Raw genomic sequence first — 6,245 nt, 5'->3', positions numbered from 1 at the left:
CTTCTCCCCCTCCCCCTCCCTGTCCCTCTCTCACTCTCCCTCTCCCTCCCCCTCTCCCTCTCCCTCCTTCCCTCTATCTTTCAGGACAAGTGCAAGCTCTGAGGTATTGTTCCACCACCATAACTGTCTGCCTGCTGTCATGCCCGCCCCCCCCCATGATGATCCTGGACTCACCCTCTGAAACTGTAAGCAAGCCCCAATCAAGTGGTTTCTCATATAAGTTGCCTTGGTCATGATGTCTCTTCACTAACAGTACTAAGGTACTAACAGAACAGTACCTTAGAACAGTAACTAAGATAAAACCTCATAGCTGGTCCCAGTGGCACACTTCCTCCACACCTTCTAAACAAATCCTACTAAATAACACCACTGAGTATCAAGTATTCAAATGCCCAGGACTATGGGAGCTATCTCATACAAACTACCATAGCAAGCAATGGTAGAACTCAGAAACTCTAAAGCATTCTGGCAGGAGGCATCAAAACCTTCATGAAGAGATGGCTCACTGGTTAAGAGCACTTACTGCTCTTCCAGAGGGCCAGAGTTTGATTCGCGGTGTTCACATTGGGTGGTTCACAATCAGCTATAACTCCAGCGCCAGGTGATCCAAGCCATCTCGCGCCCTCTGAGGGCACTGCACTCGCGTGCACAAAGGTACAAGTTGACACACACATAAACAATATTTTTAAATGATAAAATTAAATTTTAAAAAGCCTTTCCTCTCCTAGCCCAGAGAGCTAAGGCTTCCTTCTCTTTCCCTTTAGCATCTGTAAGTTGACAGCCTGATTGGCCAAATGCTGCCAACTGGTCCTGGGAAAGGAACCAGGAAGGGTCGATACCAAGAGTGATGCAAAACTGGAGTGATGCAAACCTTTTCCTTACTGAATACAAAGCACTGCACACATGAATTCCATTGAAGATTATCTACTTGATTTTAGAAAAACCAAAAACATGAAAGGGAACTCTTGGCTAAGTGTAGATTTATGTGCACTCCCTAGTCTTCATTTCATGGTGGTCGTGGGAGATCGACTCTTCCTAGAGGTGTGATCGTAAGGCCAGTTTCTTATGTCTTATCATTTTATTTATAAAATGCAGATACTAATTGTATCTACCTTAGAGATTGTTCTGGGGTTATGATATATGCTATAAAGTACTTACCACTCTGTTCTATTCATAGAAGACCCTCAGGAAATGTCAGTTGTTATTATTACTGTTATCACTAGTGAAATGTGACTTAGGAAAAGATTCTCCTTTCATGTCCATCACTGTCTCCATTCCTAGCCAGGACTCAGCTGGGAGCCAGCTGTGTATCTGTAGAACTCATGGGTTACTGTATATAGATAGCATTGTAAGTAAGGTTAGCTTCCGAGTGGCTTTTCTTTAAAACACATGTACTGAAAAGGAAGGAGACAGGAAGGAAAAGAGAAGGGAAGGAGTGGGAGAGGATTGAGAAAGGGAGAGAAAGGGAAGGAAGGGGAAAAGGAGGAGAGAAGAAGGGAGGGGGCGACAGGAAGGAATGGGGAAGGATAAACAATGGCAGAACAAGGGAGGAAGAAGAAGGAAGGGAAGGAGGGAGAGAACGGAGGAAGGAAGGAAACAAGAAGAGAGGGAGAAGAAAAAGAACAAGAAAGGAGAAACAGAGAGGAAGCAAGCAGGCTATGGTATGTGGTCGGTGCTGCTTGACAAGCCTTGCAAGGCCTTGTTCTCCCAGCTCACCTTGCCTCCCTATGCTGGGACAGTTCTCACACATACTCATTGGTTCAGTATTTACTCATCAACGGAGCTGCAAGACACACAAAAGCAGGGCTCATAGCATAGAAGGTGCTCTGTAAATATCTTCCTATCCAGTGAGTGAGTGCATTCAGCAGAGCACCATTTATTCTTTTCATGTCTAAAGGCTCCATAAGAAAGCATCATGGTGACTGAATGACCCCACAGAACAAGAGCATACCTACCATGTCCTCAGTAAATGACAGCACTGCAAGAGCCACGTGCTCCACGAGCATCTGATTAAGGACATTTGGTTTCGGAAAGTCCTTACAGTGAGCTAATGCCTCTCCTTGTGAGAGGAGGGGAAGCCCGAGGCTGTTCTACCCCTGAGAAAAGTAAACATAGTACTTCATACCATCCCTTGCCACTTATGAGTTGAAGATTTCTGCAGAAGAAGCAAGAAAATTGAGCAGAAAATTGCACCTGGGTACAAAAACCTGCTGAGTCTGCTTTATGATCTACTTGAAAATCTGGGGTCATATATACTGATGTTTATTTAAAATACAAATAATTGAGTTACCTGGAGAATTTCAGTTGAGATAATTCTTAACTATCCTGTACTGTGCCATCTATTAAGTTAAGATCTTTATAGAATAATTGGTTCTCTTTTTTTCTGTTTTCTTTTTGCTACTTTGAGTTTTGACAGCCCAATGAAATCAAATGAATTTTTTTCAAATATAAGGAACCGGCGTCTCATTCAAATGCACTGCACTCTATAGAAGGAATACAAGGAACTTGCACCTCGTTCAAATGCACTCCACTCTGTAGAAACAAGTTTGCCTTTACTTTCACCTTGGAATCTTCAGTGTCCAGCATAGCGCCTGACACACAGTGAATGAAAGGCCAAAGGCACTGAGAAATCAGCAGTTAGAAGGCAGCACCGTGCTTTGTAATTGAGGCAGCAAAGAAAGGAGAAACTGACTTTTAACAAAGGTGACCAGAGGTTCTGGAGAAATTGCCCCATCAAATAAGTACTTGCCACACAAGGACAAAAACTTGAGTTCAACTCCCAGAACCCACATTAAAAAAAAAAAATAGGTACCCTCTAATTAGTTATCTGATATCATGTGGTCAGCCCTAAAAATGTGTGTATGGGCAACAGGAAATGGACTTAGCATGTTGTATTTAACTATTTGTGTGTGGGGGGAGTGCACATGAGGGTGCGAGTATAAAGAATAGAGGTAGACAGACAGATTTCTGAGTTCGAGGCCAGCCTGGTCTACAGAGTGAGTTCCAGAACAGCCAGGGATACACAGAGAAACCCTGTTTCCAAAAAAAAAAAGAGAGAGAGAGAGAGAGAGAGAATAGAGGCAGAAAAAAAAGAGGCAGTAAATTTGAGATTGGAAAGGGAATCAGGAATGTGGCAGGAGTTAGAGGGACAAGAAGGAGAGGTAAGTTTGTAAATAGAGTACACATAAATGAAATTTTTAAAAACAAACAAACAAAAACAAAAACAAAAAAACAGGAGCATCCCTAGGGTTTGCTAGTCAAGCAGTAAAGCCAATAGTGAGCTCCAGGTTCCATAAAATATAAGGTGAAGTCATTGAGGTAAAAAACCTAACATTGCCTTCTGACACACACACACAAGGACATGCACAATTGTACACATATGTACCATACACACACACACATACACACACACACACAAATGACAAGGTGAAAATGAATTAAATATTTTTAAAATGAGTCTTGTGAATATATAATCTCTACAAAGACAAATATCACGTCTGACTTAGCTGACATCCATCATTACACCTAGCCAACTGATAGCACTTTAGGCTCTTCAATAAATATGTGTTAAATGACCAAATGACTGAAAATTAACGGAAGCAAAATGGAGGGCAATGAACAAGATCATTCAGATTCCATATAGTTTTAAATAACCACAGGCACCTATAATATCATATAGGGTTAGAATAATTAGGGTAACTTGTCTAATCCAGGTGGGCAACTTGTGCCATTATCAATTATCAATTGGCTCTGAAATTATTGTGTGAGCATCTTGTAAATTGAGAATTTATCGATATATAAATCTGACTGGTTAATAAAAAAAGAAAAGAAAAGAAAGTGAGCATAGCTCATTTTAGAAGCTGTCCTTGGCACAGAATACTCAAAACACGCTTTGTCGGTGTCCTTGTGTGTGTGCCAGAGAGGCAAGAGGCAGGGGACCCAGATTCTCCTGGTAAAGTTTCACTAGCCCCGCTCTTTGGTGGCATATTCTGCTGCTGGTGTTCATCTAGCAGTGTGCAATATGCAATCAAAGTTCATTGGATGATATTTTATTTTTCATATTCTTTCACTTAAAAAGTTGTTCTAAAAATGTTAGGCCCAAGACAGTTGCCAATGCAGTTTTACACCATGTATTTTAAACACTATAGAAAGTATGATTACTTATCCTTTCATGAAATAATCAGACCATTTTCTGCAAGCTAAAATCCAGCTAGAAAATGGGGAATTAGTAGGGCTGGAGAGATGGCTCAGTGGTTAAGAGCACTGGCTATTCTACCGAAGGACCCAAATTCAATTCCTAGCACCCACATGGCAGCTCACAACTGTCTAGCTCTGACAGCACTCACACAGATATACATGCAGGCAAAACACCAATGAACATAAAAAAAATAAAAATAGATTATTAAGAAAAAAGAAATGGGAAATTAGTGAGCATGTTATGGAGGAGGAAAGTGTCACTCAATTGAGACAGGTTGTTCATCCATGAACAAATTTACTGCATATTATAGGAAAGAGCTAAAAGAATCAGTATTAATAGTTGAAACTATAAAGGTCTATGTAATTATTTCAATAGGTCCTGAAATTATAAAATTTCACTTTGTTATTTATAAAACCTTGTGAATTTTTAGAAAAAAAATTAATCACCTTGAAAAATAAAGATGATTATGAACTATAGCAAACATCACAGGTAGGAGCAGACCGAGAGCATCAGAGAAGGTAGAGTCTCTAAACTCGTGTGTCCTATACTGAGACATGGAAAATGCCTAAAAGGAACAGATGTTGGAAAGAAAAGGCAAAATGATCCCTGTGGTCCATATAATTAGATTTGAAGACTCAAGAAATTTCACTTTTAGGCTAATGAGAAGTGATTAAAGAAGGGGAGCTATAAATATTCAACAACTCATGGTTTCCTACATGCTCTAATAAGCAATACAAATACATCTTGCAAATAATGTCAACAAAAAAACATAATCTACAAAGGAATGAACCTAGGAAAGTACATATGGAATTCCATGATGGGCTTCCTTTTAACCCCAAAACATAATTCTAAGACAATCTAGAAATTATTAACAAATTAAAACAATAATAAGGTAATAAGCATGTAGTTTTAGCACAGCTAAAGACAAGCTAGATACATCAGTCTACAGTTGGCTCAAGAGTTGACACAAATCCACAAAACCATTATCTCTAATGTCAATGGAGGGATGGTATAAAACCAATGAGAAATAAAAAAACTGTGTAACAAGTTATTTGAAGAAAATTTGCAAACTATTTGTTTTTAAGAATTGTGATTTTTATCCTAACAACATATTAGTTGTGCTTAAAAGGAAGGAAACTGCGTTATAAATCGGCAAGAATGCGGTCTTCCTCCTGTAGAAGAGTTACACTCAACCTGTTTCTTTTCCTCTCGGTATCTCATTTAGTAAGACTAGTTAAAATGATAAAACATGGCAGTAAATATACAGATACATAAATACATACAAACATGTATTGTCTCATGAGTTATGAAATTGCATACATATGTATATATGCCTGTGTTGTGTGTGTGTGTACGTGCGTGTGAGCACATGTGTGTTTAAAATTCTGATCTGAGTCATGTGTAAACCAAAACATGTAAATAAAAAAACACAATATTATGCAAGTTTCAGCATATCAAATTGATAACTTTTTTTAAAAACATGAAGTGCTACAAAGAATTGAAGAAACTACTAGTGGAAGTAGAAGTGTTCCCGACACTTCTGCGTCTTGAGTTGTCAGTTGTAGACTTTAAAATAACTTTTAATTCAATACTGTTATATCCTAAGAAACTTCTCTTTTAAAAATAAGAATAGACCAGCAACTGATACAAACAGATGCAGAGACCAACAGTTAAACATTAGGCAGAGCTTGGGGAATCCTGCTGAAGTCAGGGAGGAAGGATTGAAGGAGTCAGAGGGGGTCAAATACACCACAAGAAAATCCTCAGAATCAACAGACCTGAGCTCACAGGGGCTCAGAGTCTGAATCAGCAACCCGGAAGCCTGCATGGCTCTGACCGAGGCCCGCTGCACATGTGTTTCCGTTGTGTAGCTTTAACTTCTTATGGGGCTCACAGTGGGAGCAGGGGCTGTCTCTGACTCTTTGGCTTGGTTAGGGACCCTCTAACTCAGGCTGAGTTGCCTCTTCCAGTCCGAAGATATCCACGGAAGGCCTCCCCTTTTCTGAAAAAGAAATAGAGAAAGAGTAGATGGGGGTCCGGGGGGGGG

This window comes from Mastomys coucha, unplaced genomic scaffold, assembly GCF_008632895.1.
Source record: "Mastomys coucha isolate ucsf_1 unplaced genomic scaffold, UCSF_Mcou_1 pScaffold21, whole genome shotgun sequence".
In the NCBI taxonomy this organism is placed as follows: Eukaryota; Metazoa; Chordata; class Mammalia; order Rodentia; family Muridae; genus Mastomys; species Mastomys coucha.
The sequence above is the reverse complement of the archived record's forward strand: the minus strand, read 5'-3'. Positions refer to the sequence as shown.